Below are 26,847 nucleotides of genomic sequence, written 5' to 3' on the forward strand. Positions count from 1 at the left end.
TGGAACCAACCCAGATGCCCTTCAATAGATGAATGGATAAAAAAAATGTGGCATTTATACACCATGGAGTATTACGCAGCACTAAAAAATGACAAAATCATAGAATTTGCAGGGAAATGGATGGCACTAGAGCAGATTATGCTTAGTGAAGCTAGCCAATCCCTAAAAAACAAATACCAAATGTCTTCTTTGATATAATGAGAGCAACTAAGAACAGAGCAGGGAGGAAGAGCAGGAAGAAAAGATTAACATTAAACAGATACATGAGGTGGGATGGAAAGGGAGAGAAAAGGGAAATTGCATGGTAATGGAGGGAGACCCTCATTGTTATACAAAATTACATATAAGAGGTTGTGAGGGGAATGGGAAAATAAACAAGGAGAGATATGAATTACAGTGGATGGGGTAGAGAGAGAAGATGGGAGGGGAGGGAGGGGGGATGGTAGAGGATAGGAAAGGTAGCAGAATACAACAGTTACTAATAGGGCATTATGTAAAAATGTGGATGTGTAACCGATGTGATTCTGCAATCTGTATTTGGGGTAAAATTGGGAGTTCATAACCAACTTGAATCTAATGTATGAAATATGATATGTCAAGAGCTTTATAATGTTTTGAACAACCAATAAAAAAAATTAAAAAAAAAAAGGATTGCTTTGGCTATTCTTGGTCTCTTACTTTTCCAAATGAATTTTGCAATTGCTTTTCATATTTCTATAAATAATGACATTGGGATTTTAATTGAATCACATTGAATCTGTATTGCACTTTGGGTAGTATGGCAATTTTGACAATATTAATTTTGCCTATCCAAGAGCATGGGAGATCTTTCCATCTTCTGAGGTATTCTTCAATTTCTTTCTTCAGTGTTCTGTAGTTTTCATAGATATGTCTTTCCTAAAGCACAAGAAATAAAATCAAGAATTAATAAATGTGATTGACTCAAATTAAAAAGCTTGTCAGCAAAAGAAAAAAATCAAAGAGGTGAAGAGAGAGCCTACCTTATGGGAGCAAATTTTTGCCACACGCACATCAGATAGAGCACTAATCTCCAAGAACTCAAAAAACTTAACACCAAAAAAACAAACAACCCAATCAATAAATGGGCTAAGGAGCTGAACAGACACTTCTCAGAAGGAGATATACAATCAATCAACAAATATATGAAAAAATGTTCAACATCTCTAGTAATTAGAGAAATGCAAATCAAAACTCCTCTAAGATTTCATCTCACACCAGTCAGAATGGTAGTTATAAAGAATACAAACAACAAGAAATGTTGGCAAGGATGTAGGGGAAAAGGCACACTCATACATTGCTGGTTAGACTGCAAATTGGTGCAACCACTCTGGAAAGCAGTATGGAGATTCCTTAGAAAACATGGAATGGAACCACCATTTCACCCAGCTATCCCACTCCTCAGTCTATACCTAAAGGACTTAAAATCAGCATAATATAGTAATGCAGCTATATCAGCTCTTTTCACAATAGCTAAACTGTATAAGCAATCTAGATGCCCTTCAATATATGAATGGATAAAGAAACTGGTATATATACAGAATGGAATATTACTCAGCATCAAAAAAGAATAAGAATATGGCATTTGCATGTAAATGGATGGATTGAGAATATTATGCTAAGCGAAGTAAGCCAATCCCCAAAAAACAAAGGCCGAATGTTCTCTCTGATAAGTGGATACTGATGCATAATGGTGAGGAGGGGCATGGGAAAAATTGAGGAGCTTTGATTGGGCAAAGGGGAAAGAGAGGAGGGGAGAGGGTATCGGGGCAGGAAAGATGGTGGAATGAGATGGACTTTATTACCCTAGGTACATGTATGACTGCACATATGTTGTGATGCTACATCATATACAATCAGAGAAATGAAAAGTTGTGCTCCAATTGTGTACAATGACTCAAAATGTATTCTGGTGTCATATATATGTAATTAAAATTAATTTATTTATTTTAAAAACATAGGGTTAGATTTTATTAGAATTTTTTAGCTGTTGATGGACCTTATTCCTATTCATTTCTTTATATCTGGTGTATTGAACCCAGTGTCTCACACATGTGAGGCAAGCACTCTACCACCGAGCCACAACCCTAGACCTAGAGTTAGCTTTTATATCTAAGTCTATGATCCATTTTAAGTTAATTTTTGTGTATCATGTGGGGTAAGGGTCAACATTCATTTCTTACCTAGAGATATCCAGTTATTTCCATATCATTTGTTGAATAGATTATCCTTTCCACTATTGAATTGCCATGAAATGTTTAAATACAACTATTTACCATTAAAACAAACAAACAAACAAACAAAAAAGAAGTAATTGGAAATATCACCTCATTCAATGAAGTTTCTGGAGGCACAGGGCATGAGAAACAGTTGATTCCCTATGAGTTTACCATCTTCTCATTGTTATGAGTTGCCAGCATTTAGGCATAACAGGAAGGGCAATAAATATTCACATCAAATTATATGATCTTTTTAGACAAAAAGTTTCTGGGAAAGAATCACAACTGCAATAATGAGAGTAAACCTGCAGTTCCAGACAAATAGTCTAAATAAGACAATCAAAAGTCCCTAGATGAATCCAGAGTTTGCCTTAAGTGCTGCAAAGCCTGCCTGAACAAGCATGAGATCATTTGAATATGACATTCACTGTCTACAAAAATCACAAGCAATTGTGACACCTTATGTAGACAGTGTGGTCCAAGAGACGTCTGCTTCATAGAGCAGAAGAAGGGAAATCATGCCCTGGTTCAGTACTACAAGGAATACCATGGAAGGAGAAGGCATGGAATGGCAGGAGAGAGCTCTCTTTAACCTTCTACTCTGTGTGGCACCAAATGCCTCTGGAGTTTCTGGACCATGAGTGAACAGCACATAAAAATAACTTTGCTTTAGCCAACAAAGATCCTGTGGCCAAAAAGCCAGCTGCTTCTCAATTTAGGGTTACAGTTTATGTTTTGTACCAGACCACCTGAGTTCTAGGCACAGCCATTAAATAAGCTGTGGAGGTCTTGGCTATTTGCAGTGGATGTAGTTCATGCCAACTGCATGATGCATTGAAGGGAAAAAGAGAAGATGTTGCATTACAATACAAATCCATTTTACAGCATTTAATGTTTTGTTGGTTTCTATAAAAGCAGCACAGGGACCTAGAATTAGCAATAAATATTGATTTCCCAATACTGGAGGTTGGAAGGGAAGAATGTAACATTAACTGAAAAGGAAATATTACATTTTTACTCCAGCATGGATCTATTTTGATCAGAAAAAAAATAAAATAATGCACAAAGAAATTACAAGTATAAATTCAGTGTGTTTTAAATGTTCAGGTTTTACTAATTTTCAAAAAAAATATCAAGGCAACATCCTCCTTTTCTCATAATGAAGCAGGCAATAAAATTTGAGTAGAATTCAATTATCTCCCATAATTTAAAATTCAAACAAAAAAAGTGACTATTGAGCAATATATCTGGACCTCAAAATACTGAAAATAAAAGTTTTTTAAATATTTTTGAAAAAAAAATTCAGATGAAGTTTCTTTTAGTCCTATTCTAAAATTCTTGGGATTTCATGAAAAGGAGACAAAATTAAATTGCAAATACTAGAGTACATAGGACTGTCAATGTCACAGAGCATATATAGAGACATTAAGAAAGGAGAAACTATAGGAAATTCACTGGAAAGATTTTTTACAGTTGAGGCCAACAGTCAGTTTGCCTGTTGCCACTCTGGCTTTTCAGGGTTTGTCTGCTCAGGATGTTGACAGGAGTGGTAAATAGATTTCCTCATGGATCTGTGTTGAGAAGGACTCTGAGGTCCTGTCTGACTGAGCTCAGGGTCAACAGGAAGCAGTACTCCAGGAAGCATTGACTACTGGTGTCCGCCTGGAAGGGGACATGGCTATTCTCATGCCACATCTTTGCTTTTCCTATAATGGCAGGTGTAGCTGGGGGGAACACCTTTCCTGATGTTCTGCTCTGGTGCCATTTCATTCAAAAGAGACCATTTCACAAGTTATTGACTGCAGTCAGCGCACTGTTCTCAGTGTCGTGTCCATGAGTTCACTTCTCTTCACTCCTCCAATCATCTCGTCTTCACATGTGATACTGGTGCTTGCTCTTTATATCCTCCAGGGCCACATTAACCTCTTCTTTCTGACTCCACCACAAAATGTTCCTTCTCCAACATGTAAACATTTCTCCACTGTGCATAAATTATGGAATGGCAAGAATTCTACAGAAGCAAAGATCTGGAGACAATCAAAAAGTCCTTTACCACCAAAAGGAACATTGTAATGTTCTCTCCTCAAATTATTCAGAATTAATTTTTTAACATAATGAATGCCAACCTTACCCTTTAACTCACTGCCATCTGCCATGAGTCATCTCCCAGGCAGAAAGGTCACGATGCTGCATCACGAAGGCGCCAGGGGACAGGCTGGGTCCAGGCTTCCCTCGTCGGTGTCATTCACCTCTCCAGCAAAAACACCAGCCAGCATCAACTATTGCTGTCAATGTCAGACAGTCGAGTGCCATCAATTAGAGATGGCAAAAGCTCAACAACTTCTGAGCTTGGCTTGAAAAGAAAAGAGTCCAGATGCTTGTGCCCATTTGGCAAAAACTTACTAAAATTCATCTGAAGGAAAGCACATCTTTTCCAATTAGAATGATTTCTGCTAATGTAGACAGCAAAATAATAGGTTGAAAAATAGTCAGTTATCATCAATTCCATATGGTTTACATATCTTATAATGACCTTTGACACCTGCATTTGTATTTACTCAATTGGGAGTTTAATAATGATGTGAAAACCTGAGATTTGAACTTTGAGGAAATCAAACATTTTTTTTTTTTTTTGGAAATACTTCAAATTTTGATTTCCTTTTGAAAGGAAATGTACTTCTACATGACTTATATTTGTTCTCATTGCCTTTCAGTATCCATGTACTAAATACCTAGTTCAAGTTCTGCTATGGATAACCAATGAGACCCAAAGAGATAGACTTATGATAAGGGAAATGGGTAAGGGAAGCCAGACTTCATAGGTAACATATCAGAGGTTCACCCGGCTAGACTGGGAGGTTCAGACGGCTTCTTGGAGGAGATAGCATCTTGGCTAGGTTTTCAAAGAAACACAGAGAGAGCCAAACTGAAGTCCAAGGGTCCATGCAAGGAGGGAAAGAATTGGAAAAGACAAGATAAACTTCTAGGTCGTCCTGGTTCCAAGAAAAGTTTGGCATAAAAATGTTCCATTCACAGCATTCCTGTCTTGTTCCTGCTATTCTGATTCATTACAGTCCTGTCTTATCCAACATTAACTAGGGCCAGTGGTTGCAATGAAAAAAATAGCAATATTAAAATAACATCAGAGAATATTCATCACACTCACCATCTAATTGAGGAGGAAAAATGTCTTTAGCAGCATAGGTGTTGGCTATTAAGTCTAGGGACAAATGTCATATTAATTGACTAGATAAGTACGTGGGGAGTGTCATCTTGCTGCCAACATTTTTTCCAATTTCCTTCAAGTTTTACCTAATATCTGGTCACTCCCAATAGTATAAAACTATCTAAAAATCCATTTTCAGAAAGAAAAATTAAATATGGAAGGCATGAGTTCCAATCGTACAGTCACCTTGTCATGTGCAGATTGCCATTTGAGATTGTCCAAGTTGGCATCAGATTCTCTCAGCATGTGAAGCCAGCTCTCTTGCTAATTTAGCTGCAGGTCAGCCCTCACTCTGCTTCAGAACAGCACTCAGGGAATTGTCTTCTCTGGCTGGGAAAGAAGATTGGAATCTGAGAAAGGAAAACCAAGGGCACCCTCCACAGACAAGCTGCCAAACACTTAGATCTTTCATGTTGAATTACACTTGTCGCCCTGAGATGTGTGCCGCTGACATCTCTCGCCTGATCCACAGCCGTCAAGCCCGCCCCACTCAGAATCTACAGTGAGCCTTCAACTGCTGCAGGAAGAACATCAAATATTTTTTCCACATCTTATTATCAAAGCAAAAACTAAACCGTTACTGCCTCATTCAGATTTATAATCAGTTCAATGAATTACACTGCCATGAATTTTTTAGAAATGTAACCATCCCTGGAACTGAGATGATAAACTACTACCAAGCCTCCCTGGCCAGGACCACACATCTTTGCAGTTGGAGTCCAGGCCCTGGTCTGTGTCATTGTGCTGAAGACCATCCAGACCTTCCCTGCTCTGCTCTGTGTTTCCCTGCTCACACGGTTCATTTGGCAGCCTTTTCAGTCTTTGTGACCTTGATCAAGGAGTGGTCAGTTCTACTCAGTTAGACTGAGCTAAAATGCCATGTGCTAAGATGTACATGAACTAATCCTCTTACTTTGGTGAGAAGAGGGGAGTTAAGGGAATGCTGGACATGCTAGTGGGTGTTTCCCAGAAACATGTAAAAAGGAAAACCCTAACAGCTTCATTGACGCATAGCACATATATACAGGAAGAACACAAATCATATATACAGGGCGACAACCCCTATGGAACTAGCACCCAGAAAAAGAAACAGAATATTACTGTAGAAACACTGTCCTGACTTCTAATGCTATCTATCACTTTTACCTCAAATTAGGAAGGCTTTAAAAGTTCCCATCATTATGCTGGGACAACAAACATAAACCAGAACTCTCTGGCAAACCAAATGTATGCAATAAGAATCACTTTTTTTTCTCTACACTGATGCCGGTTCAAATAACTCTCATATCCTTCAGAGATGCTAAATATGCAACAATCTCCCTGCTACTCAAGGTCAATGTCAACCTGATTTTTTATGTGTTTTTTTTTTTTTCTCCCAGTACCATGCAAAACTGCCTTGGGCCTCCAGGTGCTCAATGAAGACACCAACAATCCTACTGGCCAACATTTGTGTTTGCAAATTCCGTGTCCCTCATTATTGGGCTGGGCAAAGAATACCCTACCTGGTTTGATAAGGGGTTCTCTGGAGAAAGCTTTTGCCTGAGGAGGATGTCCTACCAGCCGATAGCACACTCAAACCATCACAGGACCTGTGGCTTTCAGCTGGTCCCTTCTATTCTCTGTGCATGCCTCCCCCACCCTTCTGGTTCTTTAAAGGGATGGGACACGTGCCCGTGCACACATGTCTCCTTCCTTTTGCTTCCACTGGTCTATGTTAAAAGAAAAGGATTCCCTTCTATGTCCCACCTCCTCCATTCCTTGCACCCACCATTTGACCTGCAGGCAAATGAAGCCATTCAAATATTTGTTCATCATGTCATCTGTTCCCATCTGACCTTGCAATTCCTGTCATGCTCCACATGTCAGTTTAAAGCATAACGTCATTAATACCTCCAGTGCACTAATGGATGCTTCACACACGAACACATTAATGAAATGTGTTATTGTTTTCCCTCACAGGACATTAACAATCTACCTCACGCTGTGTCCCTGAAGCCCTGCAGAGCTGCTGAAAACCACTAGCTATCAAATGAACCCTCAGTTCCACCTCAGTAACTTTAAGTTCAAGTTTATCACTGAAGCGTCACTCATGTGAGAAGAAGATACAAGCCTCTGAGGGCTTTGGGGCCCAGCTTCAATTACCATAAAGAGTAAAGGGAGGCAATAGTGGCAGAAAGGGGGCAGGGAGAGGGAGCAAGGCATTGAAAGAAAACCCTGTCAAGATGAAATAGGGAAGATCTGGGTGTCACCTGGATGATTTGTTTCTTGCCTCTCCCCTTTGTCTATGGGCTGATGGTTTGAATAATGAAGACAGTATTGGTTTTCTTCTCCAGTCTGCCAGCGCAGGAGGTGTGCTTTTTCTGATGGCACAGCTGACATATTAAGAGGGATTAAAGTTTCTGTACACAGGCAATGTTTAAATTAGCTTCCTTAAGCCCAAAAGAAATCTTTCAAGCTGATTTGCAAAATGAACCCCAGCACGGCCTGTAGCCACCCTGCACAGGTTTCCTAAACAGAGCTCCGGTGCTCTATTTGGCCAGCTGTTTTGCAAAATCAGAAAAAAAAAAAAAAAAAGGAAAGGTAATTCCCTTTCAACATTGCCTCAGCCAGTATTTCTTCTGTAATTAAAATTGAAAGCTTTCCCCAACAGGTTCTCAGAGGCTCTCCGGGAGAAACAGATTTCTCTTTTCCTGTGTAATTAAGCACAAATTGTAAGGTGTTGGGCTTTACAGCAGAGGAGCAATGAATGGTCAAAGGTGTTCCATCCAAGGCTGGGGGAAGCCTTTGTGTTTGGTTAGCTGTTAGGAAATGCTAATTGCTTTTTCTCTTGCCATTAGGCACTAATCCCTGCTGTGACGGAAATTTTTCCCAGGCTGGGGCCTGAAAGGTGAAGAGAGATGTACAGCATAAACGCCACAAACAGAGTCACCTGTATCAGTGAATTGTAGCATGGCCAGGAAGACAATTGTCTGCCCAGTGTTTGTACCAACAGTGCACCTCACAATTCCTTTTATTCATGTCCTGGGGGCAGGCTTAAGAGTAGGTACAAAATGTGGTGTCTGAATGTTTCAAGTTACTAAGCCTGTACCCTAAATATAAGCTTCTAATCACAATTAAGCATCTAATCAAAACTCCTGGCTTGGGAACAAAAGTCAGGGCTTAACTCTTTCCTGGGCTGCTGACTACAAAAAGATCTTTGTGGAATGCCTGGAGGAGCTATTCTCTGAGGGGGACACATTCTCATAGGAGGACTTAGCATGTTCCTCCAAGTCTATGAAACAGCAAGGTGAGGCTACTTATTTTAAATTGATGTTTCCCTTCTCACAGATGCAACCAGGCCAAATGGAGCTGCAGCCACATCGCCCCTAAAAAAGCAAGCCTCCTTCCAGAAACAAATAGGTAGCTGGAACCTCAGGTGATCATTTTTCTTCCATTTTATTTTAGCCCAATGGCAAAGAGCTCCAAAGTGACCCTGTGATTCCTGCACCCTTGGTGTTCACAGACTGTGCAATCATCACCTCCCTTTGCATGTAGGCAGGATCTAGGGTGTGTGTGTGTGTGTGTGTGTGTGTGTGTGTGTGTGTGTGTGTGAGAGAGAGAGAGAGAGAGAGAGAGAGAGAGAGAGAGAGAGAGAGAGAGAGAGAGAGAGAGAGAGATGTGAAGGGGTTTTGCAAATGTTAAATAAGGTCCATATTTACCAAGATGGACCTAGGAGAATCAGGTGAAATGCTTCTAAGAAGGATTGGGCCCCGGGCAGATCAGAGATTCTCTTTGCTGACTTAGAATAAGCAGCAGTGTTGAGGAGGCCGGTGTGGCAAGGATCTGCAGGTGGCCTCTAAGATGAAGGGTAGCCTCCAACTGGCAGCCCACAAAAAGCTGGGGCCCTCAGCCACACAGCAACAAAGAAGCGAATCTGCCAAAACCTACATGAGCTCAAAAATGGGTTCTTCTCCAGCTCAGCCTCAAGATGATCATTGTATTGTCATGAGCAACTAAAAAAAAAAAAAAAAAAAAAAAAAGAATTAAAAAAAAATGTGGTCTAGTCCAAAGTTTTATAGGAGGCAGATGAGTGCTTAGCAGAAGACCTAATCCACCTGTGTTGAAGAATCATAAGCAATGGTGATGGATTACACAGGGATAGATAACTAATGCAATCCTTAAACATTTAGATCCTCCTTCTTTAAATTAATGGTGATTCAGTTATAGTGCAGTGGTAATCTTCAGTGATATCTCAATAATCAGCCCCTGATTCTCATCCATCAATGCATTACATATTGGGTCCATGGTGCACACTTTTTGAGACAACTGGTTGAGATACTCTGTCATATTTCATTTCTTCAGAGCCATGACTGTTTTGTCACTGAGGCAGTCCATATTTCAAAGAAAGACCTTGAAGGGAATAGGAAGCCACATCAGATATGGTCACACAAATATAAAAAGATGTATATTATTATTATTTTCAATCAAGTTAATCTTTCTAAAAAAAAAAAACAACACATGTGGAGATAGAGAACAATCATTTTATTCCTGTGTGTTTTAAGTACCTGTCTCCAGCATTCTCCAGGTCATAAACTTCCAGAAAATTTTCGAAGCTCTCAACAAATGGATTTTACAATTCAGATCTTTTTAGAAGTCAACTGCCATATAGCAGTAGGTATTTTTTGTTTGTGTTTTGTTTTATTTGGGTTGGGTTTGGTTTTTGTTTTTCCCCCAGGGAATTTGACAAAGTGAATCTAAAATATACATGGAAGAGCAGGCCAAGAAGGTTCAGGATACTTCAGAAGACTCTGAACACTAGAAATAAAGAACTGTTATAAATGGTATTAACTAAGACAATGTAATAGTGGCACAGTAATAAAAAAATCATAAGCCAACAGAATAAAAACAGATATCCAGCTCAGGATATATTGACACATGCTACATGGAATATATGACATTACAAGTCAGAGAGAAAAAAACGTCATATCATAAAAGGTGCCCCACTGTAACTTCCAGATATTTTTTTTCTGGGAAAGGGGAGCAGGTAAATAACTCATATAAAAATTTCTTTAACTAAAAAGCAAAGCAAAAAAAAAGGATGAATAAAAAATATAAACCAGTATCTCTAAATTAAAATACAATAAATAGTTATATGAATGTGTTAGATTTCCATCACTGTGACAAAATACCTGAGATCATCAACTGCCTAACAGTTGGAGAGTTTTCAGTCTATGGTCAGCTGCCCATGCTCATTTGGGCCTATGGCATGCAGTATATCATGGTGGGGAGCACACGTGAAATAAAAATTGTCTATCTCATGGCAACAGGGAAACAGAGAGAAAGGGGAGGGGCTGAACTCCCTATATCCTCTTCAAGGGAGGGGCCCCTTTTACCTAACTTCCTTCTACTAGGCTCCACCTCCTTAAGATTCCACCATTTTCCAATAGCACCCCAAGCTGATGACCACCAAGTCTTTAGCATATAGGCCTTTGAAGGACATTTCAGATCCAAAATATAGTACTCTGTCCCTGGCCTCTTTAAGGGTCATAAACATCTCATAATCCAAAATGAATTCAGCCCATCTCCAGGAGTCCCCAAAGTCTTAACTCAGTATAGGAATAAAATGATTGTTCTCTTTATTTCCACATGTGTGTTTTTTAGACTTGGTGCTCAAAAAGCCTGAGACTCAAGACAAACCATTCTTAGCTGTGAGCCCCTTTACAAATAAATAAAAAGATATGCATTTCTAAGATATAACAGCACAGGGTAAACACTCCTATACAAAAAAAAGGAGGAATGGGAAAAAAACCAAGGAAGAATCCCACCAAAGGAAGAGCAAACTCAGCCGGGCAAACATTGAATCCTACAGCTCCGTGTCTACTATCTGTGACACCCAGTGGTGTGATGTGAGCTCCAATGAGTTTGGGCAGCCCTGTGCCTATGGCCTTGCTGGCTATGGGCCACATGGACTGTGTCTGCTGGTTGCCTTCAGCTTCCCTCAGCAGGTGTTCCATGGTCCTGGTATCTCTAACTTCCTTAGGTCTCCACTGCAGCCTTAGCCTCACTCTCATAACTTTATTATGAATTGCTCCATCAGAGGCTGCTTGCAGGGACTCTTAACCCTGCTACACATCACCTGGCCTCCCAGGCTTCTCTTTGAAATCTCAGTGGAAGTCTTCTTGACCCCACAACTCTTGCATTCTGTGTTGCAAGACAAAAAGAACATCACATGGATGATGGCAAGGTCTGACCCCAGCTCAGACTGTGTGAGAACCTGCTCAAACCACAGCTACAGCAGTCTCTGAGTGTCCTTATAATGAAACAATTCCCTCAGTCACTCTGTGTGAGCACAGTCCCCTTCTCAAAGGAAAGTCTTTGAGACAATCTTCTCTTCACATCACTGAGCTTGTTGTGGGTGGGGCTTTGCTAATTCCTAAGATGAACTCAAGGCATCTTTCCTATTGTTCTGGTGCATAGTTGGCGTCTAAACTCCACACCACCTTGGATACATCAAACTTGCTCCTTTTCTGGCCAAAATATAAAATTTCACTTTCAACTCTGCTTTTTGCTCTGGATTCTACTATAAATTTGGCTCAAAGTAGCCAGTAATAACCATACCATAGCTTCAATCCCATGCTGCCTTGAAAATTTCCTCCCCCAGACAAACCACTCTGTCACCTTTAACTCAACTTCACACAAGTCTCAGGGCATGAACAAAATGTAGATAAGTTCTTTGCAAGAGTATAACACAAGTGGAGTCTACCATAATTCCCAGTAGAGTCCTCATTTCTATCTGAAACTTCATCAGCACAGACTTTACAATTGTCATTCCTATCAGCATTCTGGTCTGATAGGTTCAGAATTTCCCACTAAGCATACAGCATTTTCTAGCTCATTTCTCCGAACTTCCAAATTCCTGCACATCAACTCCAAAAGTTTCTGAAGCACACTGCCAGTCATAATCACATCAAAAATCCCACTTATCATCATCATTATAAGTTAGCTAGATTTCCATGATATGACAAAATATCTGATATAATCAACATAAAAAGGAGGAAAGATTTACTTTGGCTCATAGTTTCAGAGGTTTTAGTCCATGGTTACTTTGGGCCTGTGGAGGCACAGTATGCCATAGAAGAAACATATGGCAGAGAAAGATTGTTCACCTCATGGTAGCCAGGAGAGACAGAGAAAGACAGAGAGTGGAGAGAGAGAGTGGAGAGAGAGAGAGAGAGAGAGAGAGAGAGAGAGAGAGAGAGAGAGGTAACTGGGGTCCCAATATCTCTTTCAAGGACACACCAGTGAAATAACAAAAAGAACATCCACTCAGCCCCACCTCCTAAAGCTTCTACCACCTCCCAGTAGTGTCATAGCCTTGTGACTAGGCCTTTGGTATATGGGCCCTTGGGAGATTTTAAAATGCAAAAACAAAAAATAAATATGTATCATGTGACTTAACTGTATTTTTAAAATCATGTCTTTATTAGATTAAAGTAATTGAGGGTAAAATTGGCCTGACATTTTAAAAAAATATATTAAATGTTACCTGTGATTCAGCTCTCAAATATATATGCTTAATTTGTGATTGAGAAAGATAGTGTATTAAAAATGACTTTATCATGTCTTCAGTACAGCAAAAATTAAATGATTAGGCTATGGTGTTTAGAATATACTTTGAAATAATAGAAGGGGGGAAATTGGATGGAAGATAAATGAAACAAGACTGGTCATCAACTGACAAGTACTGATGCAAGATAATGGACATTTCATGGTTTATTACACTATTTTTTGCACATTGGCATAAGTTTGAATTTTTTTGGAACAAAGAGTTTAAAAATTTAAAAAAGAAAGAAAACTAGCTAAGCTTTTGATAAACTAGTGTTTGGCTCAAATGTCCCCCTAGCATCTCAAGTAAGAAAGTAAAAGTTAGAAAAATGCTGGGAATAGTGGTGCATATGACTGTAGTCCCAGTGACTCAGGAGGCTGAGACAGGAAGAGTACAAGTTCAAAGCCAACCTCAGCAAAAGCAAGGTGCTAAGCAACTCAGTGAGATGCTGTCTCTAAATAAAATAAAAATAGGGCTGGGGATGTGGCTCAGTGGTTGAGTGCCCCTAAATTCAATCCCCAGTACCAAAAAAAAAAAAAATGTTAGAAAAAAACTTGTGTGCCATTAATTTTAGGCAGTGTGTGTGTGGGGGGGGGGGTGTGAGAGAGAGAATATATGCATGCATCTTTAATGTGTATGAACACTCACATAAAAATATTAAAAAAATGTTTAATAAACATACATATGTAAATATATAGAGATTGTGTGTGTGTGTGTGTGTATGTGTGTGTGTGTGTCATGGCTTTTTTGGAATGAACAAGCCTGGATTCTCAGACCTTCATGTTCTAGCTGAGGATCCTTATCTTTCAGTATAGTTAACCCCTGTGCGATAGTTTGGATGTGGTTTGTTCCCGCAAGGTTCATCTGTAAGAGGCTTAGTTCCCTGTGTAGAGGTGATAGAACCCAACTCAGCAATCTACTGGTTGCTCTCTTTTCCTCTTTGTATATAGAGGTTGCATTAGCTCAGCTGATAATATTCTCAGATTCCTGCACAATCCCTTGTGTGGGTTTCACTCACACCTTTATAAACAGTTTTATGTGCCATGTGTTTTCTATTTCCATCCTCCTTACTAAACAATAAGTGGCACATAGTTACTAAAAATAGAGTTGGAGGGATTATTATACACTATCTCTTAGTTATATCCTAGGTGAAATTTTAAGCTACACAGAACCTATATAGAGACAGAGAAGAGAGATGTGGAATTGTGGTTATCAGCCAAATACTAGTCTGCAAACCAGCTCCCTCTGCTAGTAGACATAAAGGGAGCTGAGAGTACAGTCCCTTCTCTGAAAGCCCCAACTTCTGATAGTATTTCAGCTCTTCTAACTTCCCCTATATTCAAAAGTATGTGTTATAGCACACCAAACATTGCATTTTAATTACCTGACTACCTCTATTTGTTTCCTCTACTAGAATGTGAGCAATTCAAGGAAAAAAGCTTGATTTTTTTTCAATTTTATAACCCTAATATCTATCATAGAGGTGATCACATAGCAGACAAAACAATTAATTAATAAATGCATGCATAAATGAATGATTGCCAGTGAGGTCAGTGTTTTCCATAGCAGGAGCTCTAAACAGAGGCCTTTTCACATTCTAGTCACCATCTGCTTTCCAAAAACAGCCCCAAATCCAAATATGACCTTGGTACCATAGAAAAAGAGTCTTTCTCATCTGAATCACTCCCATCTGTCTGTCTACAACCAACATAAGGTCTTGAGGCTGAGACACACCTTCATTTGTTAAAAGGAGGGGGAGAGGGTGGAGCAGATGGTAAATTAAGGTACTGAAGCTCATTAATTCCTAATGGAGGCTTCCTCCTGGATGTAATTAGAACAAAAAGGAGGAAGAGCCAAAGGAGGGGTATTTGGGAAATAAAGTAGGCAGCTGGAAGAGGTTTATGAAAGGTATAAACCCTCAGGGAGCTTTCCATTAGAGAGGATAATAACATCCACACTTCACAATGACACAGTTCTTTACAACCAGCAAAACACTTCTGCACACATTATTCCACTAGAGTCTAAGAAAATCATTGTGGTACATGGCAAAGGATTTTTATTAACCAACAACTTAGTCACTCTGTGACTATGAATGGAGCAAAAGTGACGTTCAGACCAGGTCAAGAGCTAGTGCACCTAGCTCATCTGTCACACGCCATGCTATCCTTTCTGCTACTCTCATTACCAATCACTTAAAGGCCTTCCAGTTGCCTTCTCTTTCTGACTGGCAAGTGGGATACAGGGGCACTTAATAAGCCTAGGGTTTTTATGTTCTTATGTCCTCATGGGAAACCTTCCCATTGGGAAGTGTTTCAAACCAGGAAAGAAAGGAGTTCCTACCACAAGACCTAGTTAGTGTCATTCCATTTCTTCCTACTGTTCTCAGCACAAAATACATGTATGCACATATATAGTTTCATAGAGATTGATAATTAAGTATTATACTTTGATCTTCTAAGAAGTGTGCAGTATAAATCTGAGTTATCTGCATTAAATGTGGAGCCTTCATTATTAAGAGCTTGCTATAAAGTTTGGGTAATTTTATAAAATGTCAATCTATCCAAAAAGAAGTCTATTGCTTGAAAAGTGACTTGTGTTACAGGAGTCATTTGAAGTCTTCTTTTCTCTCAAAGGTACATAGCTGACCTAGTTAAGGAGTGGAAAAAGAAGGAGGAGAACATTCCTTTTATCCAGTATCAATTGTTTGTAGCCATCTAGTTCTCAATATCATTTTCTCCCAAGGAAGCATTCAGCTAACATTTTTATTGGACTGATGCCCAGATGTGCTCCATTAATCCAAACAGCTCTCTCAGTTGGATGCTTCAGATATTATCATCCATGAGTCCATATAGCACAAATATATTTCTAGAAATATTGTCATTGTATTATGTATGATCCTAACTTCATGAATTACACCTTCAAAGTAAATCAGAAAATACTGGATGTTTTATACTCTTTTAGTCATCTTAGTTTCCACAAATTGCCTTTTATTTTCATATTAAATGTAACTAAATTGGTTTTAGTGTGTTGTTATCTTAGTTTCCATCAACATCACCATTGGGTATTGTTGACAATGTGTGATCTTTAAATTTTATTTGTTGTCTTTCTGCTTTGTGAGTTTCATTAGTTCAAACATTGTCTTCCACCTGTGCCTTTCTGAAATGTATTATGGAAACTTTTGAAAAATGATTTATTTCTGGTATTCTATTAAGTCTCCAAACAAAACTAACTAGTTACAAATTTAGCATAAAACCTGTCCATTTGTAGATGATTGGGGACAGAAATATAGTGTCCTTGTTTATTAGTTATGTTGTCCTTAAATAACTATCAGTACCTCAGCATGGTAATACAATTCTTTCTCAAAATACTATGTGATTTAAAACCAATGATAGAGTGAGCAATGGTCTATCCCAGAATTTTTAATGAATAGGCTTGGTTCCAAGAAGGCATTTAAATGAAAAAAGAAAAAAAAAAAAAAAACATTTACTCATGGAAAGGTTTAAAAAAAAGTACCTCAATATACTACATTATTTTCAAAAGGAAAATAGAACCCAATTATATTAGGATATCCTGGTTCTGAAGATAGTCTGGAATACAGAAAACTCCATGTGATCTGTGGAACCTTGAGCATGGCTCTATTCCTCTGTCTGCAGACAGAAAACAACAATGCCATTCAGCCATGACCGAGAGGCAATCTATGACTAAATATCACTGGGAATATTATCATCTGCGTACCTTGGTGACAAGTGCCTTGCAATTAAATAGCATAAGAAGCAATACAGGTTTGTAGTTGGAAAATTTGTCTTAAGGTATGATTAGGAGTCAAAGATTAACCATGGATAAATATTCCTGTAGTTTGGTAAAGGTGTCCAAGTCCCAAGACAAGGAAAGTTCTTCTACCCAGATATGGAACTTTCCATGAGCATTCTAGAGCCTCCAAACTACAGGTTATACTTGGCCTTTCTTCTTCCCTTTAAAGATCACACTGACACAATCTTGGCTATAATAGATCCATGCCTACTCATAAAGATTTTCAGAGAAGAATAACTTCAGCCATGGCTGTAGGATATATATTTGTATCTGACAAGAGGAGATCGGTAACTTCAGTAACCCTGTTGCTTCTATCCAATTTATTTTGTAAGGTCACACATTTATCATGCTGAAAATTCAGCCCAAGTCTACCTGTTCTTTAACAACAATGCATTTGTTCATTCAATAATTGTTGAGTGCTTCTTACATTCCAGGTGAAGTTTTAGGAGCTGGGATTTGGCAGAGAACAAGAGGCACATTTTTTTTCCTTTCATGGTCTTTATTATTCTGTTCAATTGACAGTAACATCCTTATTTCTTATAAGAAATTGGGTCAACGTTTTTGATCAAAGCTAGTTTTGTTGGAATTTAATTTCTTTAACAAAAAAAAATTCAGCTACACAAAAACTAACATTAGGTTATTCTTATAATTTTGCAGCATTTTTGGCAGGTTATTTTCTATTATTTTCCATTCTTACATCCCCTGGAAGTATACCCTAGAGTGAAAAATAGTTTTCCTGGAAGTATGCACAGCTAAATCTCATCTGTATCCTTCAAGGAAGAAGGGGGCCTTCCTCGCCATATTGCCCAGTTCAGTCCTGGAAAAAAAAAAAATGTGGTATTGCTCTTATATTATGCTTCCTAAAAAGGAAATAGGGAAGGACCATACAATACTAACCACTCTTGCTAGTCCTTAACCACTGCTACTACCACCATTTTGTTTTGACTTCATAGACATTGAACCATTTAATCTTCATAGCAACCCAATGAGGAAGAGATGAGTAAACTGAGGATTGTTTACAATTAAGAGCTTCAGCAAATGGTGATGCAAGGTCTGTAAGTTTTCTGTTACTATAACAAAATACTTTAGATAATCAACTTTGAAAGATAAAAGTTTTATTTTGACTCGTGGTTTTAGAGATTCCAGTCCATGATCAGGAGGACCTGTTGCTTTTAGGCCTGTAGCAAGGTAGGACATCAAGGAAGGTGTATGAAAACAAGGAATACTATTTACAACACAAGCCAGGAAGCAAATAAGGAGAGAGAGGAAGGGGCCAGGGTCCCACAATCCTCTCTGGGAGCATACCACCAAAGACTGAAAGAACCCCCATTAGGCCTCACCTCTGAAAGGTTCTACCATCTCCCAGTAGACATTCTGGGGACCAGGCTTTTAACACATGGGCCTTTGGGAGACACTCAAGACTCAAAAAGCACAGGGATTCATAGTAGGGTCTGTCTGATCCTAGCTATCATTCTTTTATGAAAAGTAGTTTTATTTATTTATTTATTTTTTGAGAGAGAGAATTTTTTTTAATATTTATTTTTTAGTTTTCGGCGGACACAACATCTTTGTTTGTATGGGGTGATGAGGATCAAACCCGGGCCACACGCATGCCAGGGGAGCAGGCTACCGCTTGAGCCACATCCCCAGCCCTGAAAAGTACATTTAATTATGTAATAAAACTATAGAAAGGAATTATTAAATGAAAGCCATTATTATTTCACATCTCACAGAATAGCATTATCCCAGATGAAGAGAATGCATGTTTTGAACATGCTCAAGTAATTTTTGTTCCTTCTCTTGAGTCTTTCCTTATGTAATAAAAGCATCATTTGGTTCTCAAATACACACTCCTATAAGAGGAAGACCTTCCTCTTTATGTCTAATCTAATTAGAATTTAAAAGAAAGGCCAGGCCTGGTGGTGCATGCCTGTAATCTCAGCAAATCAGGAGGTTGGGGCAGAAAGATTGCAAGTTCAAAGCCAGCCTCAGCAACTTAGTGAGACTCTGTCTCAAAATATAAAATTTTAAGGCTGGGGAAGTTGTTGAGGGGTTAAGTGCCCTTGGGTTCAATCCCTGATTTTTTTTTTTTTTTAAAAGAAGAATTCAAAAGAAAGGAATGTTCAATGCAGATATCTAGGTATATACCTTGGAGAAAGTAGCTTTAGTTGCTTCCCTTTCTGAAAACAAAGAACAATGAGGGAGGAAATCACTTCAGTTTGTTTTAGGAAAAACAAAGATTCACAACTCCAAGAATAATGAAACAATCAGAACACAACTCAACTATATAAAACTAGTTAAGAGTAAATTGAGCAACAAAAGGTTGATGGGTGATTATAATCAAGATGTGATTGTTATTTCACAAACTCTTGGTTCATGGGAGTCAGTTTTCTTTCATTTTTTTTTCTTTATTAAGCTTATAATGTATGTTTTACCAGTTATATTTGGTGAAAGGACAACTTTATTTAACATTATTTTGAGAGTGAAGTATATTCCTTGTAAAAATACCCATTCCTGTATCCAGAGTCCCCCAGTCCCTCTTGGGCCATCCTTACTTACAAAGCTACCTCTGTCTAGTCCTGAACCCCCAGAAATGCTGTCATGCTCAACAGAACAAAGCACAACAAACATCATGGAGTGGTAGCAATTTGAATGAGGGCCTGATCCCGAGGATACACACACACACAAAGGCTATTTAACCCCAGACAATAGGACCTCATGCTCTCCACTGCTCATTTGGTGCTTATCAGAAAACCCTGAGTAACACTGGTTATCTTTTCAAGCAAACTCAATAAAAAAAACTTTCTGAATATGCAAAGCACTTGTATTAAATATTGAAGGACAAGAAGGTCAATAGATCATCTGCTCTCTTTTGTGTAATCTATCATGGAATACAGAGATATATGTAAATAGTCCTGACATAAAGCAGTGAGTGCAGAGATAAAGAGAAAAAATAGCACATCAGGAAGAGTGATGTTAATTTGATGAGAATGTCTCCTGTACTTTCCACTTTACTGTAAATCCTCAGAAGCCAGAATTTTTATTTTCTTAAATCTTTGTACATAATGAGTGTTTTGGTCTATTGTCCTTTTTTTAAATTTACATATGACAGCAGATGCATTACAATTCTTATTAAACATATAGAGCACAATTTTTCCTATCTCTGGTTGTATACAAAGTATATTCACACCAATTCATGTCTTCATATGTGTACTTTAGATAATAATGATCCTCACGTTCCACCATCATTCCTAACCCCATGTATAGTCCTTTTTATTAAGGGTCAGAAAAACAACTCTAGGTTAAAGAATACTATCTTGTACACTCTTAAGGTCTAGAAGTAGCCTTGTTATGGTTTGGATGTGAGGTGTCCCCCAGAAGTTCACGTGAGACAATGGGAGAGGGTTCAGAGGGGAAATGATTGGGTTATGAGAGCCTTAACCCAATCAATGGATTAATCACCTGATGGGATTGAGTGGTAATGGAAGCCAGGTGGGGCCATGGCTATAGGGTATATGTTTGTATCTGACAAGAGGAGATCCGTAACTACTCTCTCTCTCTCCCTCTACCCCACCCTCCCTCCTCCCCTTTCCTGATCATCATGTTAGCCATCTCTGCTGCATTCTTCCACCATGATGTTCTGCCTCATCTCGAGTCCCTACGCATGGAGTCAGCCTTCTATGGACTGAGACATATGAAACTGTGAGCCCTCAAATAAATTTTTCCTCCTCTACAATTGTTCTTTTAGTCACAGCAGCAAAACTGATAAAACAAGCCTGATATTGGATCAGGTTTTCTAAGGAACACTTAAAATTTTTCCTCTTAATTCCAGGCTCTGGAATTTTTTTTTTCTTCATTGGGGCTTCACTACCCAAAGACCTTCTTAGTGGGATTAAAGACAGCCCCTGAAATATTGTATCTGATTAGTAACACTAACAGAAAAAGTGCTTCTCTTCCCCCAAATTTTAGCAAAAAGTCATGAAATTTGTCCCACATAGAATATTTCAGGTTGTGTGTCTTCTGCCATATGAGTTACTAGGGTTGGAGGAATGGAATATATTGGCTAGCCATTCTAAGTCACATGCCTGTGACTGGGGCAGGATGGGCATCTAAAGCTCATGACCAAGAATTGCAGAAGGACATTTCTCCCAGAGGAAACATGAAGAGCAGTTACTATAAGAGAGGGGAATGTTTTCCAGGCAAGACAAACAACACATGCCTACCATAAAAAAAAAAAAAATGTTCAACAAGTACTTGTTAATTGATGGATTGATTTGTAAGCCTGGGATAAATAAGATGATAATAAATAGGATGTGCAAAGGGAAATGTAGCCAAGAAAAATTGTGAAATGAAACCACAGAGGCGGGCAGTTTCCAGCAAGTCCTCTTGGAAACAAATCAACAAAAAGGAGCCTCTCCAGACTGTTTGTACTATCTGAGAAGAATTAACTGAGTCTGCCATCAGTAAACAACTCTGAGGGTTTGCTTGGGTAAGGTCTGCATTCTTTGATACAGTAATGGTAGTACAGGTGTCAGGAAGGGAACATGGTTAAATGTTTGGGATCACCAGGAAACAGAAGAAAAATAAATAGAATAATATATGTATCTATAAATTTCAAATATCAGGCCTTGGCTAACAACACTTGAAAGTGTATTCATTGCACACTTTAATCAGATATCCTTGTAGTATTTAAAATACTTCTGTAAATGTCACAATGGAGAGGTACTACTTTGAATTATGGAATGGTCTGAATTGACATCAATATACATATTCTTCAAGATAAAATAAATTGGTTCTATGATGCAATCACTATCAAACCTGCTTAAAATCGGATATTATCAAGGCAGAGGAAACCTTTAAAATGTGATAGTAATTCTGTTGTTTAAATAAATAAATTTCCATTATCATATTAATGTAAACCATGTTTAATCAACTCAGTAGAAGAAGGTCTGAGTAGTTCTGACTTCCACCGACCAGTGGACTGTTGTTAAGTTCTAAGGATCCTTCCATTCAGCCATGCGACTCCAGCAAATCTGCCCCTGGGATCAGACAGTTGCCCTTCTTGGCATCTCACAATTCTGAAACTGTGAGTCTAATATAAACTTTTTCTCTTCTAAGCTGTTTTTGTATTTTGCTCTCAGCAATGAAAAGCTGACTAACACATGAATCAAGGAAATAGACCTCTGTACAAGACTAGGAAACAATGATAGAGGTTCCTGTTTCCCAAACATTAGTCGTTCATGTGCCATTTTCATGACATGGGCTCTGCTCACATATTGACCTTATCATCATTTATTTAAAAATTGATGATATTATACAGTTTTCAGTTTAAATAAAATAAATTTCTTCTCAAAAGGACCCATTTTTCTACTATTGTGAGAGAAAAGTCTTGTTATAAATAAAAGGTAATTATGAAATATACCCTATAATTTTAAAACTCTACCTATATGAGTCCATGTATCACTCCAAATAATCCTGAATTCCTAAACGTGGCTAATGGAGTACATACACACCTGCATACACTTTTGGAAACTCTATAGTAGATGAGCTTGGCTGAGCAAAGCCAAGGCCAGTGTGATCCAGAGACCGTTTCCTTCCACTAGCTTATGGTTGGCACAGGGTCCATAACTTCTTCCTAGAAGCTAAAAAAAAAAAAAAATAAAAAAAAAAAAAAAAGAAGCAGACCATTGACCTCAAAAAAACTTAAATAATTTATTTATCAAAGAACCTATGCATATCTCCATGCTAGTCTAACTTTCTTATATATTTGAGAGCTATTATAGGAATCTGTGTAGCTAAGTATCATATTTTAGAAGAAAATGTATTATTAAAACCTTTCTAACTCATGGTCAAGATGCCCTTTGACAAGATAGTTAAACTTGATGATGTTATTCATCTTATCTGTTTGAAAAGGTCTAAAATGCTTGTCCTGCCTCCTCTTAAATAAAACTATCAAAAGGATTAATGGAAGAAAACCTCTAGAATACTCCAAACTCTCTCCAAAAAGACAGCAGTAAAACAGCAGGTGCCTCTTGTGAACATACATTTGTCTTCTTCTTGTAAATTCATCCTGAAGGACATCAGGCTTCCAGCTTATATTTAATTGGCTGATTATGTTGTCACTCTTGAGCTCCTTGCCAAGTTGCAGGGAAGAGTTTTCTTGGAAACCATAGTTTCCAAACTTTCTCCAGCTATGCAGTTTAATTACATCTAGCAAAATGACAACAGAGCTCATAATTAGCCTGGAGATTAATTACTGCTAAATCAGTCCAAACACCACAGCTACCAAATTCAACACAGGTGCTTAGGCAAAGAGAAAAGAGTTTTCTCAATACCTAGCATAAGGTGGACATGAAAGATTCGCTTTATGATCCTCTTCCCATGAGCTTAAACATACAACCTGTGCAAAATGCCTCATGTCTTTATAGCCAGGATGTCCCTAAGTATTTTTAAAAGAACAAGGCCCACAAGAACTCAAAATAGCGATACCATATGTACTGAAATGTATAATGACTGAAGCAAAATCTTCCCACTCAAATTTCTGCAATAGAGCTTCTTTTCCCCTTTTGCATTTTATTCATATTTCATCTTCTGTTTTTAGAATTACAAATGCAAGAGAGATGGGAGCTGATGTTCAATTGGTGCACTAGTTATCTATCTATCACTGTGATAAGATACCTGAGATAATCAACTTAGAAGAAGAAAAGATTTATTTTGGCTCATGGCTTTAGAAGTTTCAGTCTATGGTCACTTGGCTCTGTCACTTTACACCTGAGGTGAGGCAGAATATCATGGAGGAAAGCACATGGTGAAGCAGAGATGCTCACCTCATGGTGCTGGGAAACAAAGAGAAAGAGGAAGAAGCTGAGGTTCTAGTATCATCTTGAAGGCACACCCCCAATGGCCTAACTTCCTTCCACTAGGCCCCTCCTCCTAAGTACTCCGCCACCTCCCAATAGCACCATTAGCTGAGGACCAAGTCTTCAAAATATGGACCTTCTGGGGACATTTAATAAGTACATAAAGTTTCAATTATGTAAATGAATGTGTTCTAGAGATCTTCTGTACACCATTGCACCTGTAGTTAACAACACTATATTGTGCACTTAAAAACCTGTTAAAAGGGTAGAATTCATGTTATTGTTCTTGCAGCACAAGGAAGTTTTGGGAGGTGATGGATATATATCTATTACCTTGATAGTGGTAACCAGTGTGTATCCAAGCTCATCAAATTGTATGCATTATATCTGTTCAGAATTTTGTATAGTAATTTATACCTCAATAAATCTGTTTTTAACAAAAGAAAGAAAAGAATAAGCAAAAAACCTTATTGTACCTTATGTTCATCCTGTGCCCCTAAACATGCCATGAAAACCCATAGAGAAGGCCACCACCCTGCCAGACACAGTGATGAGCACTGCCAGACCAGACTCTAAAGGCAACAACCACCTGTCTGCAACATTTTCTTTCCTCTCTGAGAATTACTGGAAGAGGAAAAGTTTCGGTTAGCTAGACAGGGAAAGGAAGGGATTGATCCCATTTATAAATGCTTTATCACTTTTTTATCTACAAATCACTTGGGGTACCTTTAAATACATGTATGCCTAGAATCAAACAAACAGATTATATTTTCAAGGGATTTTAATGTACAGCTAGAGTTGGGAATGACTGGCCTGGAGTCACAAGTAGATTGGATAGACTGTATAATTCTATAAGACCCAGGGGAACAGACAGAACCAGAAGTGGAGAAGGGAAAAAGAACAACAAGGTCAGAATATAGGAGACAAAAATAATGAAGAGCTACAAATCAGAATCTCAGAAGCTTGCATACAAATGCAGCTGGTTATGATTTTGCTGAAAAAGCACTTTCAATGGGTTTATAGGATACATGTGTTTATTGGTTTGATTTTGTTTGCAAATTTATTTGTAAATTGGAGGAGTGATGATTTCTTTGCTTGTTTTGTTTTTAATAATCCTAAAATTGACTAAAACAAATAAATTATGTTTATGCAACTGGAAGGGAAACCTGTGCAAAGGAAGGAGGGAATGAAATCTGGAGAGAGCTTGTGAAAAGATTTAAATACATGAAATGTATGCTAATGTGTAGGACTAATGTTCCTATCTCAGCCTACACCAGGACGTGAGGGAAGCTACTGCAAAGCCATTTGCTTGCACAAGACTGGAGGAGAGAAGACATGGCTGCCAGGAGAGGAATGTTGTCAGACCCACTTCAGAACGAGCACAGCCAAGCTCGTCAGTGCTGGGAAGCCAACCACTGTGCAGCCAGCCAAACCACCATCTGCCAGGCTGTCTTCTCGGTGCTGGGACAAGCTGAGAGCAGCCACCCACCCCACCTCAGGGAAACAGGGACAGGAGACCTCTCAACACAGCCCTGTCAACAGGGGTCCAAGGGTATGAGGCCCCAGAGACAAAGACCCCCCAAGACAGTCCTGTGTACAGGCATCCTCCCCACACACCCTTGGGCTTACCCAGTAGGAAAAGGCACTCCGTACGGCTGCATCCTCTCTTCCATCCTCAGGTCCCCAGCTCCCAGGTGGGATTGCTCAAGTCCACTTGGTGTAGCCATGATGCAAACTCTGAAGACCTGGGTTCAAGGCTCAGTTCTACATTTGCCTTATTAGAGCATCGGCAAATCATTTCATTTCTGTAAGTCCCAGTTTCCTCATTTGTAATGGAGGTAAGGTGGAAGAGTTCATCTCATCAAACCATATCATTCTACAAACAAATAAACTGAGAACCAGAAACTATAAAGTGAATCCCCAACTTCACCCAGCTAACAGACGACTATGCAGAATGGAACACCCACATTTCCTGACCAGAATCCAGTTTTCTTTCTCACCAGCTCCCCTCTACCTCAATATTTCCCCTAACTCCTTTGTAAGAGGGGATCTTAGGAGATAGGAAGAGCTTATGGTTCAGTATCATGGATTAACTACTCACACAGCTCCACTTCGCTCCCCAAAGCCCATTGGTTCATAAACAATGTTTTTTAAAGAAAGAGAATGAGATGGAGTGGGGAGGCCATAGCAATAACCCATCAAGTTTGGAATATGTCCTGGGTGACAGAAAACTCATTGAGATTGGATTGGTAGAGAAAAACTTCCAAAACAACAAGAAAATCACTGATATTGATTATGTTAAGTAGGATAAATAACATCACATTTTATTATTAAATTAGATATATAATTTATATAATCTATATTAATCACATATGTATTATAATATGTGATAGATTACTAAGCAGCCTTCTGAATACATAGTAGTTGGGATGATCTTCATATACTGGCAGAGACATATGTTAATAATGTAATGGCTCTTGACATATGATATGTCAAGAGCTTTGTAATGTTTTGAACAACCAACAAAAAAATAAATAAATAAATTTAAAATAATAATAATAATATAATGGCAAATAATAATAATAAAATTGCAAATGAAAAAAACTCCCAAACTATATGATTAACGTAAGTTATTTTACATTTGCATGAAGCACATTTGGACATTTAAAATATAACTACATACATGGTATTATAAAAACACCTGAACTATCATAGGCTCCATTATATACTTAAGGAAACTGAGGCACAGAGGGGTAAAGAAATTTTCTCAAGGTCACAGGGCTACAATGAGTAAATGGAAGGGCTGCAACACAAATTGAGACCATCTGCTTCACCAATGACTCTCCACCTGTCCCAACAGTACAGAAAGCTCTGAAAGCACAGATACCAATATAGCCCCCAGGGAAGTCAATGGTGAAAACTTTTAAATTTTCTTTTACATTTTCCTGTTGTTCAATAATATTCAATAAGAGTATTATTTTTTTCATGTTTTAAAAATTATCATACTGCAAAATTCGGGTTCTTAGAATGCACAATGTAGGAATTATAACATGTGTAAAAGTTCATTTCACTACCAGCACAATTAGGAGACAGAATAGTTTTGTTGTACCCCCAAATCTCCCACTTTCT

General features: G+C 38.5%; 1 long non-coding RNA gene across 2 annotated transcripts; it reads right to left on the minus strand.

Moving 5' to 3' along the window:
* Positions 1-683: 683 nt before the first annotated feature.
* Positions 684-25,471, minus strand: LOC124103244 (uncharacterized). Of its 2 annotated transcripts, none has more exons than XR_009228254.1 (4): positions 25,348-25,471; positions 5,650-5,793; positions 4,369-4,522; positions 684-897 (listed from the first exon to the last, which is right to left on the minus strand). It is a non-coding gene; the product is annotated as an uncharacterized LOC124103244 (long non-coding RNA). The 2 variants fall into 2 exon arrangements; XR_006855143.2 differs by lacking the exon at positions 684-897 and adding an exon at positions 3,327-4,264.
* Positions 25,472-26,847: the final 1,376 nt, after the last annotated feature.

This window comes from Marmota monax, unplaced genomic scaffold (assembly GCF_021218885.2).
Source record: "Marmota monax isolate L192 unplaced genomic scaffold, Marmota_monax_Labrador192_F-V1.1 WCK01_AAM20220418_F8-fsc00502, whole genome shotgun sequence".
NCBI classification, from domain to species: Eukaryota; Metazoa; Chordata; class Mammalia; order Rodentia; family Sciuridae; genus Marmota; species Marmota monax.